Raw genomic sequence first — 19,350 nt, 5'->3', positions numbered from 1 at the left:
TCGTGTTTTTAATTTAATCCCATTTTCTGAAATTGCTTATCCTGGTTGTTTCACCTGTAAAGTCATTTACAGAGAGGTAATAATTGCCTATTTAAATGCCAAATGTAGTCAGTTAAGATGTTCAAAAGCGGCGGAGAGAGTTGATGACAAATTTTGCTTTAATAAATCTCTAGGCCACTAGCGTGGCTAATGAACTTAGTAATTACTCATCACTGGTTGGAGGAGTTTAGTCCGGGTGAGATAAAAGCAGTGGCTGCTGGGAGCCACAGGAATGGCACAACAGGCAACAATCAACACAGTGTCTGTGCAACAATCAATCAAATCTGTCAGGCCCTCAACAGTCAGAGTAATTCACTGGTGTTTTTCAGAAATGAGTACACCTTGTAAAATGTAGCTAAGATCACTTTCCCAAACACCTTCCAGCGCAATATGTTTAAACCAATGAGTTGTGTGTTGTGTGATTTATCACGATGCTCTGAGAAAAATTATTATTTTTAGCTAAGAAAGTGTTTTACAGGCTCAAATTTCTCAAGCCTGAAGTCACTTCCTCCTACAATGTAGTGCGTGGTTGAATGTTACATTCCTCTACAGTTTTTTGGCTCGGCGTTACAGCTCAGCGGTTTTTATTATTTGTTTTGCTTTGTTTTTCACTTTAATGTCTAGTCAATCACACAGTTGATGTCAGTATAAGACTGCATTACAAAAAGCTGGAGAAAGTAAAATGAACACAACACAGGCAGAGAAAGGAAAAGTGTTTGTTTATGAATATAAAGTTGTGCATGTATGTGTATGCATGTGTAAATTATGCAATGTCTGTCTGTCTCTGTCTGTCTCTATTGGTCTGTCTGTCTGTCTGTCTGTCTGTCTCTGTCTATCTGTCTCTATCTCTCGATCTCTCTCTGTCTGTCTAGCTGTCTCTGTTTCTCTTATCTTATACATCCAACATATGAATTGTCATGTTTTACTGAACCTCTGTTAAACTACAGTAATATTTAACTACGAGTCAGAACAGGGTGGTGAGTAACACTGGACTATTCACAGATGCTCCTTTCTGCCAAGCTCTAAATCATGTTCCTTAATTCCCAGAGCCACATCTCAATCATACTCCTTGCTAATTTGAGAGTCACCCTCATTTCATTTTAAACGATTCATTTTTGGCAAATTTGTAAATGGCCCTGATGTGTTCTACAATTTAGTCAATTACTGTTTCAGCCAGCAGGACTCCAGGGACCAGGAACATACATCGCCTGGAGGTACCATCTCAATAATTGTTTCAGAAAAGTTGGGAATGGATTGCTAGCGCTCTGTTCCACTTATTGAAATGTCAATTGGAGGCAAAACCCTTTCCCTTCTCTTCTCACTCTTTCTTAGTACAGTTTGACTGCTTCGCCTTTCCTTCCCTAAACCATTAACGAACGATAAAACTGAGTTTGATTCTCATATTTAATGTAAAACCCACTGTGTTGTTGTGATGACAGTCCTAACAAGGATTATTTACCAAAAGAATGGCACAGACTCATATTGTGTCTTTGAATGAATCCATTAGTTGCCGTTTTCCTGTCGTTTGTCAAATACAAATGTAGCAGATAGTCTTCTGCATTCTGAAATTCTGATTAATTATTAATTAGCTGGATAAAATTAAGAGATGATGATAATCCAAATTAGGTTTTACTGGGTACTAATTAAGAGGACAATCCTTCTTTATGTATCCAAACGGCATGACCTGAAGACCCCAATTAATTAAGTTATTATTAGCCATATCCCTGCGTATAGATCTCATTCAACTGACGGCAAAATACATCTGGAAAATGTGTTTCGGTTTGTTTTACCACAAGGTCCCACACCCATCCTCAGAGCCAATTAACCTGTGATGAGATGTTGGTGAACGCTGATTAATTAGAGCAGCGAAGAGATCTGATACAGGGGTATACTTTAGCTGTTATCTGTTGCCTTTGCATCCCTGTGTGTTCACTGAAACACAGTGAACTGCCTATGTAGAGTCATCTGAGACAGTGTGATGCAGGTCCAAACTGAAGAAGTCTCAATGTCATGTTTGCTGTTGTAATCTTCATATATATGGTCATGTTTATGGACGTTTCAATGGGCTACTAGTATATGCCTTATACAATTGCCCCCAGTTTGACTCCCAGACACTCAAACCTTTGCTGCATGCCATCGCTGTTCTCTTTTTTTTAAATTTTTTTTACCACACTTCCTGTCTGTCTCTACGGGACCAAAAACCCCCAAAAAACCTTACAAAAAAGCTAAATAGTAAATGCTAATTTGTCAAAAACAATGAAATCTCTATTTGTCAGTGTTTGTTGTAATGTTGCTTTTGAAACAAACCACAGCTGTGTTGCATTTTTAAACAAAATTATATAACCGTATCAAAGTATATTAAAATGCTGTCATATACAAATTCTTGATCATTTTAACATGAAGAAATAGAACAAAATCAGAGTTGTTGTTTTAAAAATAAAAATCCCTTTGATGTAAATTGCTATAAATTGATGATTTAGTGTCTTCAGTTAATTATTCATATTAGCTTTTTGATTCCCCATTATCCTATTATTAAATATTTATATGTACAAATACAAATGAAAACCTCTGCAGTCAGATGATGCTAAAATCCTTTTTTTTTTAACACGACAGTATGAATGGTTGAAAAATGTCTATCAGAGCAGTAGCTGTCAGCAAACTTTGCTCCACAGTGTGTATTCCAGTCATTGTTAATAATAATGAGTAGATGTGTGTGGTCTGTACCGTGGGTCAGCTCCATCTGTCTGTTATGATTACTGGATGGGTAATTCTGTAGTTCTGTGTGTAAGACCTTCAGCTCTATTCTATAATTAACTTTTGCCTGCGCCCATCAGGTTCCACTCCTCACTTGATGTGTCCATAGTGACTGTTACATGCAGCCAGCTTGCCATTGAGTATGTATTAAGCTGTCAGAGTGGGCTGCTCTCCCAAGCCGCCTGTCTTCACTGAACAACCCAGCCTATTAACTCCTATTGACTGTGACACACATGTCCCTCCAAAATGAGCGGTTCTGTATTGATTTTTCCTGAGCGCTGCTCACTTCCCCCTTTCATGCCGCCAAGGGTGAGATCTTTATCCTGACTGATTGTATATGTTCATCGTATCAGAGTACTGTTGTGCAATTGCCATTTCAGACCCGTGAACCCTCCTTTGCTCTCCCCCCCTTTGTATCATGGCTACTTGTATGCAGCCAGGTCTCAGGGAGACAATTAAAAGGCCTGACTCCCCAGTGTCCCCTCTAACGCTGCAGTCAAATGGAGCTGCAGACCTTCCACACAGCTTTATATAGCGCACAGCATAAGACATAAGACATGACAGCCTGTTCTTCTCCCCCCACTAACACACAGCCTCCCAATCAATGGAGGCTGAATAGAAAGCTGCCATATCCTCTCAGTGATGCTCTTTCTAACTGCTACAGCCAAAATGAACTCTGACAGCATGTATCGACGTCATATCAAGCTCCACCATTGAGAGAAAAATGATTATCTGCTGGTGAGATCAGTTATTGACATACTGTGGAATTGCTTCGCCTCCCCAAGGGATTTATTGATACAGTTTATTGCATATAAATATTTATCTAATATGTGTCTGAGATAGATTTGTCTAGTTTAGGCCTACAGTGCTAGTGTGTGGTCTGATGTGTGGTTAGCCCATGGAGGGCTATCAATGCCTCGCTCACACTCTCTCCCACTCAACCATGACTCTGCTTTTCTTTCTTCTTGGATACTGTTTTTACAGGCAGCATGAAATTGCTTTGGCTGTTGGGACTCCATCTTGAAGTTAATAGTAAAACATGTTGTAATTACATTTTATTGCCTCTCACTCTAGAAAATCAAAATGGCTTTACTGCGGCCATCATATTGTAAATGCATGTAGACGTGCTGCCTGCCACAGCATCAGTGGAAGAGGTGCTCAAACTCTCAAACAGGAAGAAAAAAACCTGGAAATACCCTAATGGAATGGCACTGTAGTAAATACATTTAATGGTCCTGCATTTCAGTTTTTACTTAAAACTTTTGCACTGAACTGAATATTCACAGTCTATTATTGTTATCCTGATTCTACATAATATAATTAAGCTATTTTAGTCTATTCTGAACATGCTACATCAACTGTTTGTCTGTCCTGGAAGAGTGATCTTTTTCTGTTACATGTTCTAAAGTTTCTTCCATTGTTCCATGATGGGTTTTTTTCTCCCAGTTTTTAACATCCCTAAAAGCAAATTTATAATATTGGGTTATATCAATAAAATTTACAAAAATAGGAAACTTAGAAAACTGGGGACGGATCACAATGGTGATTTCTGCATGTCCTCCTGGGTTGTCAGCAAAGTGATACCAACCCAGAGCCCCAATGACGGGAGGGCCCTTGAAAATCCTGGAATGGAAAGTGAAATGCCAAGAAAATGTGTTGCAATTTAAGCACATATCACACGTTATTATTACTTTTTAAATGTGGTATAAACAGTTTATTAGTGGCTGACTTTAGTGGAAAGTGGCCCACAGAGACTATATATAGGGCCCAGAATCTTAGCTACACCCCTGCAATAAGAGCTAGGAAAAAATAACTAGCAAAGCAGCAATACAAGTTCTGAATTCAAGAACAAAGACTCCGTCACAATTTTTATACCTCGTCACTGACAAATGACTTTCTTGTTATTTTCTAAATGTGATACAGATGTAGTTATGAATGGTGCAAATTTGGCATTTCTTTTGATTGGCGTCTATTTTCTTATATGTAAAAGAAGTACATTCAGAAATGGCTCTTTTCCTATAAAACAGCCTTTAACCAAAAGCTGGAGACTTAAAACTCACCACAGGCACCACTTTTTTGTGATGGACCAAATAGTTTCTAGAGATATAAAGAAAAATTGAAAGACATTTAAATCTGAACAATTCAGTATCCTTCTTGTCCCATAGTACCAGTTTAAGGATCTTGTTTTCACGATTCTGCTCTTAACAGCCTCTGTCAAAATCAGATGAAACGATTCAAACCTAACAAATCTGTCACAGGAGTGTCCATCAGCTTTATCTCGCTCGTATTATGTTTTTATTGTACACCAAATGTTGTATCGATCTTCCGCCTCTTGTAGCACCTGAACTTGAGGTGACCTGCTTTTGCTGTTCAGATGGTTTTTTTGTTTTTTGTTTTTTGTTTTTTGGGGGGGGGGGGTGTCTTTGGCATTTCAATCATACACCTTGGCCTTTGTAAATTTTCTTAGTTACATACAATTTTTCAAAACAGTTATTTTACAGCATAAAAGGAAAAACTCCTAGGTTCAGTACCCCATCATCCAAAAAGAAAATCTAAAAGCAGATCATTCAGAGGACTTATTCTGATCATGGTATTGTAGGAGATACTGTACACGTCACAGTGATATTGTATGATATTGATTTTTGCAGACAAGCACATGGCAGAGTGACTTTTTCTCCTGGATGATGCATGACCACGGCCTCACAAACATGACAAGCAGTCTCAGGTCAAATACCTCTGTTTCCCATCCTCCACTGTGTCTCTATTACAGTCTGTTAACTCTTCGGCTGACTTATTGACCACCTCTCATGCTCGTTACTCAACAGAGCAGTAGTTTGCAGTGATTGATACCATGACTGCTCTAAGACCTCTCTCAGCATCTCTCCAAATCCTATCTGCGGTTTTAAAGCCATGAGTGGTTTTCATTAATGGTCTCTCCTGTTTATGACACTATAATTAGAGTTGAGGAAAGACACCTAACTACCACGGTTCCACCATACTGAGAAAGTCAATAATGCAAGCCCAACAACTTCTCACACAATTGAGCCCTGTGGAAAATCTATATGCTCTGCTGCTCTATGTCTTTACGGTGCTGTTTGAGAAGACGCCACCTGATTTGTTTGTGTTTTGTCCTCCACTTTTAACTAATCCCACTGAATTGATTATGAACAGCAACGTAGCTTGCGTGGGATGTTTCCACTGTGTGCGGCAGGTATGCGACAGCGTGTTTGGTGTAGCAGAGTCCCAGCCTTGTGGCCATTTACCTACTTTTATAATTTGTTTTGTGCTCCACCTCATGTACATGCAGCGACTCCTGTAAAGAAACCCAACCAGGCTGACCGCTACGCATGGGTTATTTGTGTGGAGCGTGTCATGTGGGATATCATATTAGATTGCTTTCCCAGAAAATAAGTCTGCCAGGTGGTCTATTGGGCTTTTCTCTGTGTATCTACCAGGCAGGACCGCGCGCAGTTACACAGAGAAAGAGACTGTTTGAATACACACAAATACGCTCACTCATCTGTCTTTTTAATTAAAGCAACAACACAAAACCACTAAGGGAGTACGACTGCTTCTAGACAAATATGTACTGTTGTGGCTTTAGTTGATGAAACAAATGTGTTCCTTGATTTTACAAGTTAGTTTCAAGTGAACATTTATCAAGGAAATTCAATCATTCAGGAACCACTCTGCTACTTAAACGTTATTTCCCAGTCTGGCATTCGTGTCAAGCTCTTGATGTATGTTTTCTGCTTTCTCTTTCACAGGTTAGTGTGAGACAACAGCTTTTGTTGAAGAGGTGTTGAACAGAGTGGTGTGTATAGTCCATAAATGTTGAGCAGATGGTGTTCCTTTCCAGTAAAGGTAAGTCAGCTTTTATTTATTTATAGCCCGACACTGCAAAGGATGCCTCAAAGGGCTCCACTAAAGAAAAAGATTACAACAGTGGCCACATGAAGCAGAAAACTTAGAACTAGCTTCTTTATCCTGGTGCCTGGATTTGTAACACGGCCCTTGGTTTCAGCCGGGGTTGTGGCTGCCGTCTGATGGGTGCTGTATAAAACACCATGAATAGTTGATGTCCGAGTGTTGACTGCAGCCCAGGCTTGAATGTAAATAAGATGCTGCAGACTGGGACACAGTCTCGTGGATCAGGGTCACTACAGCTCTGTTTCATGTGGCCTTGCGATTTCTGCATCCCCTGTACACCCTAGAGAAACAAAACTAAAGCCACTTTAAGACCAAAAGAAAGTGTGAAAAAACACGGCCCTGTTGTTTTGCCGAATGCAGCCAATCTGTCAATACAGCAGAGGGCTGTGGGCAAACACTGAAGTGTCATCTGATAAAGTTAAACCTCGATCAACTTTTTACACAATGCAACACAAAGTCCTGTGTGGGCCAATCAAATACAGTACATGCAAGAGCACACCACTGGTAAATTACCAGTAAAGTGAATGGTGTATATCTCCTTTTTTCCTCTGATAATCATTTTGTAATTTCTAAATTCCTGTTTAACTGTAAACCACTGTGAAGAGTTTTGCTGTAGACTGTTTGCAGCCTTCAAAGTTGACTTGGATTAAATATTAGGTGGCATTGCAGAACCAGTGATGTTTGGCAGGGATTGTTTGCCATGTTCACCATCAAATATTAGCATCATAGTGCACTAACATTTCTTAATTAGCACCAAACACAAAATATAGATATGGCTGATGGAAATCCAGTTTCTTGGGTATGGTCAAACAAAACTACTGGATGTTGTGAAGTTTTGATCTCTCTGTGTGGAAAAGGAGGAAAAGTCAGGAAATATTCAGTGTCAGTAGGAACCATCATCTGTAGACCATACATGCACACACACTTGACTAAACTTTATCACGATCAATTTAGTAGTACTTGATTTATTTTACTCAGGACCAAAGCGATAGACACACCAAAATAGCTACTACGAGGTATAAAAACACTTCATCAAAAATAATTCTTCAGAAAAATCAACAGAGTAAAATTTTGTTTTTCAACAAATTTCAGCTTATAGGTCCCAGTCTCATTTCAGTATGAAAGCAGTGTTAATGAGGCCAGGAAAACATGTTGAGATGACAGCAGTCTAATGACTTCCATGACAATATACAGGCAGTGGTGTAATCACAACTAAATGTCAGACACCATAAGGCCTGGTGCATAATGGCTCTAAACTGATATCTCTCTCTTGCTTTAATTATGAAATGCAAATTTTGCTTAAAAGGTATTGATTGTAGTCCAAAGGAAGAGCAAGCCATCAACTAAAAAGTGAAGAGAAGGACCTTGGAGTCATCACAGGCTGAACAATTGTGTGGGGAGGGATTTGCTTTGTGAAACAAAAGACAGGCAGCTACTCAGGTTAGCAACATTTTTCCATGATGAGATCAGGGGTTAAGTAAGCACCAGGTTGAGATGAATATCAGTTATGATACTCAGGTGCAGACTTCGGCCATTAATCAAAGCAGTCAGTCAGGGACTTGTGAAGCAGTTTTAAGAGTAACTGAATCCCCCAGAGTGAGGTGCATCAGTCACTTTGCCAAGCAGGAGATGAACCGGTGCAGGCAACAGGACAGTGGATAGTTATCTATCATGAATAAACTAGGCCTGTGAGAGCGAAGCGACAGGCCTTGCTACACAGAGCTGAGTGGAACTGTGGGGCTGATGGGACATATTCCCCCTGGATGCCCCTCACCCTCTGGCTATTGACTATTGACTATTTGACTATTTGCTTGGAATCCAACATGTGCTCTTGAAAACGTAAACCAAACTTAGCTCATATCAATTCACCCTTGACTGGAAACCTAACCTGGGTGACTGAATGAACCAGTGTCATAATTAAATCATCACTGCTTCGCTTTTACTGTGCCTGCAACCCTAACCACAGCAGGAGAGGGGTAATAGGAACGTGGCTCTGAGGGCCAGTGATGACAGTAAAACCAAGAGCTCGGAGCTTCGCTGAATGGTCATGCATGGCAGGAGCCGGTGGGGCAACAGCCACCCACATAACACCCGCTTAGACCTTATCTGGATATCTGTGCTATCGCTCTCTTAGTTACTTTTACATTACCCTTACTTACCGCACTCCTTTTAAACATTGTTCATTACCTTTGAGAGGGAAGGTGCACATTTAGTTACTAACCTGCAGATTACCTGCACATTTTTAAACCTCGTGAACTCATGCCCCCTTCTTTTTTTTTTCATTTGTTCCCTTTCTGGTTTTGTCTCTTAACTTCCAGCGCTAATTGCCAGCTTGGGTACTGTTAGTCCTGATGACGCACTCTGCTTTGAAGGACCTATACTGTATATAAGTTATTGACCAAATTCATACTCCACACTCCAAACAAATAGAGGGCAGCATTTTACCAGAAGGCTATTGTGTCTACCTCTATTGTAACAAACAAGGAAATTTGGGAATGTATTTGGTACAGTTTGTGTTGCCATTAGCTGCACTAAAGATGTGTTTTGAATTGTCCAAATAAGGTCAGTACAATGGCATTGTGAGCTAAAATGTCCTCCGTTCAACTAGATTGCAACTGTTCTGAACCGCCTATCAAGAAACAGCTAACTTAAAACATTAACATAGTCAGGAACTTCATACAATTACCGACTTTTTTAAGGCCAACGTCTTTTGTAGAACATCAAAACCCAGAATCAGATTCACTGCCAAATAAGGTTTCTCATACATACATACATACACAGTGACCATTCAAAGTGAGAAAAATAAAACTTGTGCTAAATAAACAAAACAAGAAAGAATAAGTGCATAAATATCTAGGAGTGCAAATTGACTGATTTATAAATATGAAATAAAATAAATGAAAACAGATTTCAACGCTGGAGCGCTTCCTTGTTACTGAAAAACATGGAGTAAGTCTGTATGAGCCGTTTTGTTCCCATCAGACAGCGAATGATGGAAAATCCTTTACAAACAGTGCTGCGTCTCGACAATCATGCAGCCATCTCTACTCCGTGTTGCCTTAATGCCTAATGGCATGTTGTGTAATGACTGTGGACTTATCAGAGTTCATCCTGTTGAACAGAGGATATTAAGGAGGGTAGTTACAGAGGCCAGACTTTAATTTGACCTCTGCCTGCCCTCTTCTCCAGCGAGGTGGCTCAGAGAAGCAGGCTGGTGGATTGGGCAGTTGGTGATGAATGACTGTATTTGGTGGGCAGATTGTTACAGTTCCACACTAATTGAGGGGTCAACACAAAGAGCAAATGTGGTAATTGAGTCACTTGACTGTGGCTATTGAGCTTACCACAACTCCTTTGACCCTGCAGCCTGCCCTAAAGTCTGCCACAGAGCACTCTTTCACCTCTGTTTTTATTGTGCCATCCAAAAGATATTATTGTCTTGTTTATTAGTTCTTTTTACGCACATCTACAGTTATCTGAGATGGGTTTATTGGACTCTAAGTGCTCCACTGTTTTCATTAGAATAGCACTTTAAAAGCAGTCTGTGGTAAAAGGACCTGTCCAGTGGTGGAGAGGCAGTAAGAAAAATATGTAATTAAAAAGGCTGCAGCCTAAACAGTGCCCTCTTGATTTGTTTAACTCGTACTGCCAAAACCTTGGCTTCAACTGAATTCCATGACATACTTTTACACAAAAAGAGGACTATGGGTTTTGATCTCATCACTTACACTGGAATCCTATTAACAAGGGATTTCTTTTATTGACCGAAGTGACATCTGCAGTGAGAAACACCTGTTTCCATGCACCTTTGGGAGTGTGAGTGTTGCATTAAAACAGACTTGAAAAGATGTCAACCTCTCCTTTACTGTCTGCCTGTGTAAGTTTTACTTTATTTTCTTAATTTCTGAATAACTTTACAATAGCAGTCTTTAGTTTGAATTTGTTTGACCATTAAATTGATTCAGCATCTGTATGTGCTGTAACTTGTCTAAAGTCTTAAAGTCCCATTTATTCTACGGTATGTCTATCCTTCTTAAAGCATTAATGTGGTATCAGTGCTGTCATTGGCACTTGAGTCTGATGGCCCTCTTTAGTGTCCTGATGAATAATTCATGAATCCAGTTCCATTACTCCTTTCTTTGTTTTGTCCATAGAAAAATAATCTGCACAATGAAATAGGGCTGTAACTAACAGTTTGTTTTCTATATGAATTAATCTGCTGATTATTTGTTTGATTAATTATCATTAAGTGAAAATGCAAATAATATTTTCCCAGAACCCAAGACAGGATCTTCACATGTCATATTTGTCCAAACAACAGTTTAAAACCTGAAGAATTTACTCTACAATCATAAAAATCAGGGAAATGCAGTTGATATTTGCATACGAGATGTTGGAACCAGATAATCATTGGCATATCTACTTGAAAATTATTAAAACATTTATCTGATTATCAAAATTTTGTCTGATTGACTAACTGATGAATCAAGGGTTTGGTTCTCCAACAAAAATGTTCCACCCACTTCCTTGTCTTCTCTTTGTGTGCCTCCCTCCGTTGGGTAGAATAGAAGTTAATAATTGCTGGAATAGAGAATTTCCTGTTGTACCAAACAGCGTTTACATTCTTCTGTTGAGATATTTTGACTGAGCCTCATCGCTATGTTATTTTGCCAAAGTAATCGTCTTTGTGGTGGAGAGAGGTTCCGGTGTTGTTGGATGGAGTTTAATGGATCTGTTAGCCTTTGCATTTGCTTTTCTCCTGAAACATGCGCTCAGCTGAGACTTGGGCAGAACACCATCCATTTACACCTAATGGCCATTGCCTTTGGATGTGTTGAATTGTGAACAACTGTGTGTTTGTGTGTTTGTGTGTGTGTGTGTGTGTGTGTGTGTGTGTGTGTGTGTGTGTGTGTGTGTGTGTGTGTGTGTGTGTGTGTGTGTGTGTGTGTGTGTGTGTGTGTGTGTGTGTGTGTGTGTGTGTGTGTGTACGTGTGTGTGTACGTGTGTGTGAAAAGCTACAAGGACAAATGCATTCTGCATTTAATGAGTGTGGGCCAAAGGGAACCTGGGTAGTTAAAACTGAGAGTTGGCGAGACTATTTTGTCCCTTGTTACCTGACTCTTCTGTTGCACCTTTAAACTGCAACATGCCACTAAACTACTCTGATGGTCTCACAGGACAGATGTTGCGGCGGCAGCCCTGTGTGAATGGGATTGATGGACCACATTAAACTCTGAGCTTCATCCTGCTTAAATGCTTTTGAACACTAAATCTTTTCGGCTATATCACTGTGGGAAGAGCGCAGACTGTAGAAGATTTATCCAGGAGATTGTTGGATTGTCATTTGAACTGTATATGTGGCTGATTTGTGTGTCTATTTATTGCATGGGTAGAAACAAAGATGAGATTTCTTTGTTTACGCTGGCACATCTCCCAAAAGCCTGTTTAAATATCCGCCATTCTCCTCAAATCCTCCTTACTCCTGACTAAGATGGGATTGTTTTAATGCACAGAAATATGGATGTTGTAATTACCATTTGCACAAACAAGACAGCAGCTTCATTGATATGCTGCCGCTGATAAGACAAGAGCTTGGCAGCGAGACAATGGTTGAGGCCACCAGGGGCTCTGCAGCACCAGGGACACGGGACCGTCCTCCCTCCTCTGTCAATGCAGACTACCAACAAAAGCGGCCCGTCATTCACTGCACACTAACGTTTTTAATTAATTTTCAGTCATGCTCTCCACGGAGTGCTTATGTGGTGGTGTTGACCCCCAGATCTGAATGTAGATCTGAATGTAGCTTTCTCCTCAGCCCTGGCTGTCAGAAGGTCAGCAGTGGAGGCTCCCTGAGCACGAGCCCCATTTTCTATAGTCCCAGACTCAGGAGGCTGTGACCATTGTCCTATCAAGGAATGTGCATGTGTTAAAGGTCAGTAAGGAAAATGGCAATACACTCGGGCGTGTCTAAGAACATGCTAAACATGATAAACTGTGTTGACTCTCAATATCTCACATCAAGGGTTTGTGTAGTTTTCAGTGGTGTTGTGAACCTTATTTTGGTAGTTGCCATGGCAATTGTCTCTTGGCTGCATCAGTTATTGACAAAACTGTCAGAGCAATCTATTAACCTTTACAAGGATGTCATATATTGTCACTTCCTAATGTTGCATTAAGACCCCACGGAGAAGGGCTTTAAGTCCTGCTCTAGCTCGCCATGCATGGGTACAAATCTGGGCGGCCTGTGGATAAGCCGGATCAGAGTTGATCAAATTGCTGTTGTCTTAAAGCCATTCTGATTTGGATTACTTCACAGGAGTGGTCACACCCGCTTGGTCTGTAAATCTATAGGTCCTTATGTTTCCACCTTGCACCCCCACCGTGCTCTGTGATCTGTCGGGGCTTTGGAGGATGAAAGGAAGTAAGACTTGTTATTTTTGTTGAATGTGCCAACTGCGTTCAAGGGGGGCTTTTCAAATAAGTGCCCTTGACCTATTCTTATCTCTCCGTCTTCTTGTTACCCCTCTTTCTTTTCTCCATAGGGGGCTATATTTGGTCTGATTAACTAATGGCTACTATGTTGTTTGAAATGAAGGTTTTGGGGAGACTGCAGAGCTTTCTTCAAAGCCCTGTCATCATGCTGGTTGACCTTCGCCTTGGCTTTCCACGAGGAGATTAGACATGTGGTCCACCTGATCTGCTTACTTACATCTCACTGATGGCTGTTTTGATCATATTCTCTTCACTTTTATTACTCTTATCCGATTCACTTCTCTCACTTTGAATTATATCTCTAGACTAAAACTAAATTCAGAGGAAGCAGCCACTAAAAATATCTTCAGCAGAGGTTTAATCCCAGCCTTGGAAAAATATTAAAAAAATATCTGTGATATTTTGGCTGATCTAGGATGGCATTATTTCTGCAAGCTTTTGAATCTGGCCCTGGTGGCTGGGTAAGATGTCCTCTGGTCTCTAAAAGCTTTAGATCTAATGGTGGACCATTTTGCTCACAATTAATAGAGCTCCCCATGAGACCGGGAGCCTATAGACTTGTGGAAATATTGTAGCAGCCTTCAGGCAGCTAGCTTGATGTGGCTTTCTTCCCCGTCACTCACATTTGTCGTAATGGCACGAGAGCCTCACTGGCTATTCCCCAATGCTGTGTGTGAGCCCGCTGCCCCAAGCATGTCTCATTTCAAAGTGCTGTCACTCCCTCCTTCCTGGCATCTATTAACACTCACCATTATCATGCTAATCTACATTGTATGATTACATAAAGTAATTTATGCACACTTCTATTCCATGGCTGCACAGAGAGGCATACACCTATTGTTGAATGTTTCAGAAAGAGCATTTCACGATCACATTCACTTTATTTTCTCTCATCTGTTTTACTTTCTTGCACTTTTCACACTTGTCTTGTTACTTTATCAACGCAAACAGTAAAAGCTCTCGCAAAGCTTTGAAGGCCTCTGCCTACTGAGAAAATAATAGCCAAAATCTCTAACTGAGCCATGGTGCTTTGTTCATGAAGAGAGGACAAGTTGAGATCACTTTCCTCGCAGTCCTCTTTAGCTCCATATAGGAAATGGTAGGAATGTGTTTTTGTGTTGAAAGCAGAGGGCAAGAGATGAGCTCTCTTCCTCATTTATTCACAGCTAGTGGAGTAATTAGGAATGCAGAAGGCTGTTAAATTAAAACTGAATTGCACTTATTAACATTTTAACTACCAACCCCACCCTCTTTAGACACTAAACAAGGACAGTTTCAGCTCTAATATGCCTGAAGAATCCCGCTGAGAGGACTCTTTATGTATCTCTAAAACAAAGACGTTCTTTAAAGTAAGATCTCCCTTTTGTTTGAACAATCAAGCATTTAACATTCAGTGTAATATGCCAAGGCGTCCTCCATGCTGTCAGGAGACACACCACCAGAGCTTCTCAAACTCTCTGCTTAATGGAACACTATTTGTGGTCAGATTGGATAGCTAATGGTGGTCCCTTTGAGGGTAGCTCTCCAAATTAAATAGCATGGATTCACATCTGTCAGACAAAACCAGGAGGCTCTTTGTAATCAATGACCCAAACCAAGAGAGGCTCCACAGGGGGCACCTCTGCTATGATGGCAGCAAGCGTAAGGAGCCACCAGGGATGGAGGCAGCTCACCTGCACTAACAGCCACTGTGCTGGGCTTGTGGAGTACGCTAGAACCTGGGAGGGAGCACCAGCAGGGTTAATGTACATTTATAGAACAGGTCAAACTACTTAGGCCAGGCACTGATTTATAAAGCAGGAGTGCAATGTGACTAAACTGTAAAGGGAATTCTTGTTTTTCTGTGCAAACATTGCCGTCGGTGTTGTGTTAAAATGTTGAACCCCATTAATTTTATCACTCCCCCTCTCTTGTTTCTCTACGTCTCTAAATTTTGTTTGGAGGAGAGACTAGCAAGACCTCCCGCTGTTGTGGAGAATTTCCTCTCGTTGTTAATTTTCCCTGCTCCATATGGCGCCACAGACACTTCACCTGCAGGCTGTAGCAGGCCGTGCGGCAGGCAGCAGACATCCTCGGGCTCAGCCTGTCATTTACACAGGCCCGTGCATCTGTCTGAGCAGAGCAGAGCAGAGCACAACCGAACAGAGACAGCTCTTCCCTTCACCTCACAGCCTGAGTCCGGCACCATCCACCTGACAAAATCTGATTCTATTTGTGAAATACAGTGAAACATAAGATGATAATGGCGGCAGACAAGATCACGTCGACTCACGTCCCCACTACCAATTTGGAAGAGTCAAGCTGGAAAATAGCCAGAGAGATCATGCCAAACGTGTGCATATGAGTCTGTCTTTGTGCATGTGCACGCATATGTGCACACTTGTATGTGTGTGTGTGTGTGTGTGTGTGTGTGTGTGTGTGTGTGTGTGTGTGTGTGTGTGTGTGTGTGTGTGTGTGTTTTCAGGGGACTTGAAGTTTGCCTATGGCAGAGGCATGGAAGAGAGGGTTTCATCCTGGTTTGTCATTGATTAGAGAAGGGTCTTTAATTCCTTCCCACCCCATGTTGTGATTCATTTGCATTTTGTGTCAGGAGGTAATGGAGTTTTGCTCCACGGTTTGCTCTGAAAATCTTGAAGATGTGGTCTAATGTGCATGCAGCCGCTAGCAAAGAGCTTTCTGATTTATTAGGTCTCTTGTGTTAGCTAATTTTTTTTCCTTCTTCCTTGTCTTTGCGTAGGACTTTTTAAACATTGTGGAGGGAGGACAGGTGTGAAGACTCTCAATATACTTGTCATAATGATTATCTTACAGATGAAATTTTCACCACAAATGGATATGCATATTTCTAATATAACTGTATTGTAGTTTTCACTTTATCTTTAATTACATCAAAACCTTGTGTGTCAGGAGATATACTGTCCCTGTATTGTCTAGACATATTCTCTGTTTTTTGTGTTTTGGTAATTTATCAAACAGGTTATCTAATGTAAGATTTAAGACATTGATAAGCTATATAATTCTGAAAATAAGAAAACTTCTCACAACTTTTTTTTTCAAATTTATTTAAATTTTAAAACATGTTTTTAAAGGCAAAAAAGAAAATTGCTAAATTATAATCAAAGTTAATAGGATTTTATATTATTTATTACAGAATTATTTTTTAATTATTTTAGAAAAATGTTAGACATCTTTTTCTAAATGAGGTGACAATTTGTTGGCTACTATTTGATAATTCTTTGAGTCCTTGTACTAATTTACTGCAGTAAACGCTGTGAGCTCTCGCTGTCCCTCCTCATTCCTGCACATGCCCTCATTTTCCATGAATCTTAAAGGGTTCCTGTTCACAGAGGTCTGATTTTCCCATTATGTCTGAGATGAGATGTGAGGTTAGGGGAAGCTACTTGTGGATCTGGATTGGCTGTGGGTTGGCGAGTCGGGTTAGTTTTCTGAGCAAAGTTGGAAAAATGTGGAGATAAAATTTGTCAGCCTCTGGGGGAGGCCGTGTTCAGGGTCACAGCTAAATCTGTGAGCCATGGGCGAAAGGCTAGCCCATAATTCCGGCACAGACGAGCGGAGAGCTGACCTCAGTACAGCTGAGGCCGATCCACACTGATTTCAGCCCACCTGCTGGATAGTCAGTGGGGTAACAATGAAGGCTGAGGGGAGAGATCGGGGGTCTCTCTCTCTCTTCTTCTTCTCTCTTTTTCTTTTTGGCGTGTCTGAAGAAACCTGTATGTCCTTGCACACTGACTGTCTCTCTGCTTTTTCTTTATCTCTCTTCAAAAGAATACAGCTGTTCACATAACAGTGTGATGTTTCAGAGATAGCAAATGGAATTTTCAAGGAATCCTCGCAAAATACTTAAGTCTATCAAAGAAATAACTCAATAAATATCTAAAATGACAAAACGAGCTCTATTTTCATCCACATATTGATTTTCTATTATATTAAAGTGTTGCATCAACATGCAATCATGTTAATACATCTTACCTATTGTGAGTCATGGCTCATTCAACTGATAAATATGTAAATTAAAATGTTTTATAGTTGATAGCCAACATTAATCTCATTTGGATGTCTTAAACCAAATTAAATGAAAAAGTGGAGCTCAAAGCAGTTTGGAGGGAGTGTTGTGAATTCATCTCTGAATTAAAAAGGAAATGAGCAGGGGACAGAACTTGCTTTTTTTTATTACAAATGTTAATGAAAAATGTTATTGACTTGAACAAATGGAGAATACACCTGGAAATGTATATTAAAACCCCTTTCCAATTTCTCTCTCAATGTAGTTTGCAATTATAGTTATTTCAGCAATAGTGGGGGAATTAATTTTGCGTGCAGACTGATAATGTTAGCAGTGTAAGAAGAATGGATATTGTGTTGGATAGGGGGTCTCTAGGTATTTACAAGGAGTGGAGAGAGCAAAGCTTTATTTAATTGAAAGAATGAATCAATAACAGCTGCGGCGCTTTGTCAGAGAAGGCCTTGCGAAATGAGCAAGTAATTTAATGTGGACAATCCGAGGCCGAGTGGATAGCTGATTGAAGGAGTGTAATCTGGGTGGAAGACCATCAAGTGTAGCGAGATGTTGGTGGGTGTCTTCAAAACTTAACAAATTACAAGGACAAGCACTTCCATGGATGTTAGCTTTCTTATTGATGAGGAGTGGCAGGAATGGTTTGTGACTGCTGTCTTTTGTCCTCACCAGATGATGAGGAGCTGCCTCTTTGTCACTTGTCATATCTTGACAAACATACATATCTTTAAAACCATAATTAAGTACAAGTAGGTTCAACATGTCTTTTTTGTTTTTAAGTGATCTATTTGGATGTAGCCTTTAACAGTAACAAACAATCCTCAAATGTGAAGGTTTCAGAAGTTTGTAGCATTTTTTTTTTCTTGGTAAAACTTCATAAGAACTCTTTTTCCCTGTAAGACAAGCTCTCTACTGTGTATCAGTCGAGACCAAATTTGTTTTTCCTCTCTAGCTCTATCTTACGATACAGTTTTTCATTGCAGCTGAATGTTGGTAAATGTTTTCTCAGATCTCACGTATGCATCATTGCTCTCATGCCATCACTGAAATCCCTTTTCGAAAAATCCATCTTTAAGGTAAATTAGTCTCCCTGCACACTGGCAGCCATCCCAGTATGTAAATTCATGTACTAATTCACAACTTGATTTCATTTCAACTTCCAAGTAAATGAGATTTTAATTGAAAATGAGAGCTTCCATATACAGTAGAGTCTCTCACTGGAGATGTGCAGCAGGGGAATGATACTTTTCACAGATTGTTTTAAGTCACAAGAACAGTTTTTTTCCCCTCTTCTACCGAGCCATTTACAAAAACATTGTATGTTCCTTAGCGTTTCCCAACAACCTCCAGGTTAGGGAAAAGCCACGGTGAAATTAACATTGTGCCTCAGCTCCTCGTCCGTATGAAGAGGCGGCCTATTAACATTTTTGTATTTTCATTATGTTAATGGTGTTAACACATGGCCACAGATTGCCACCAGTGGTGCAGTAATTTTGTCTTGCTGATCATAAAGTGTCCGAGTGGGTCATTTTGATTATGACACGCTAATTACATATTGCGGCTTCCCTCTGTGTATTCTTCCCCCCAAACTCCAAGCGACCTGCAGCCTTTAATGGTAAGCTTTTATGAGTTGGAGGAAAGAAAATAGCAGCAAAAGATCTCTGCCTGTGTTCCTGACGGCTATGTTGCATGCATGCTTCACTGCCTCCCTTTAAACTTCCTAAATTGTGTTTCACAATAAATAGATGCCCAAGCCCTTAACTGCCAGTATTAGATTAGATACCATTAGATGTAATAGAAAATTCTCTCCCTGTAATATTTTCATAAGAGTTTGAGGCATTTGATTAATCTGACCACATTTTATTGCATTAATGATTTTTTTTCCCTTCCCACTCTGCTGTAAAGGCATTGTATACAGGCTAATGCTGTTTTCTCTCTCCCCTCTCTGCTCACTCTCATTCATCCTCAGCCGTTATTGCAATGCATTGTTGATGAGGTGAGTCGGCGTCTTATGTGCTTTCACTCCTAAAGTCATTCCTAATGGAGTGGAAACCTTATATTTTGTTTCCTAATGAAGCACAGGAGTGGCAGACAGCTCC

The 19,350-nt window shown here is 40.3% G+C and overlaps 1 protein-coding gene across 1 annotated transcript in view; it reads left to right on the top strand.

The window, feature by feature from the left end:
- The first annotated feature begins 6,612 nt into the window (after positions 1-6,612).
- skor1b (SKI family transcriptional corepressor 1b) overlaps positions 6,613-19,350 on the top strand; it is a 29,595-nt gene continuing 16,857 nt past the window's right edge. The window contains exon 1 of the mRNA XM_069708304.1: positions 6,613-6,657. The gene's annotated coding sequence lies outside the window, so the exon portion shown is untranslated. The remainder of the gene's footprint in view (positions 6,658-19,350) is intronic.

Source organism: Brachyistius frenatus, unplaced genomic scaffold (assembly GCF_029030835.1).
Source record: "Brachyistius frenatus isolate BFR_SWC_R1_liver_20210118 unplaced genomic scaffold, ASM2903083v1 Contig_74, whole genome shotgun sequence".
NCBI lineage: Eukaryota > Metazoa > Chordata > Actinopteri > Embiotocidae > Brachyistius > Brachyistius frenatus.
The sequence above is the reverse complement of the archived record's forward strand: the minus strand, read 5'-3'. Positions and strand labels throughout refer to the sequence as shown.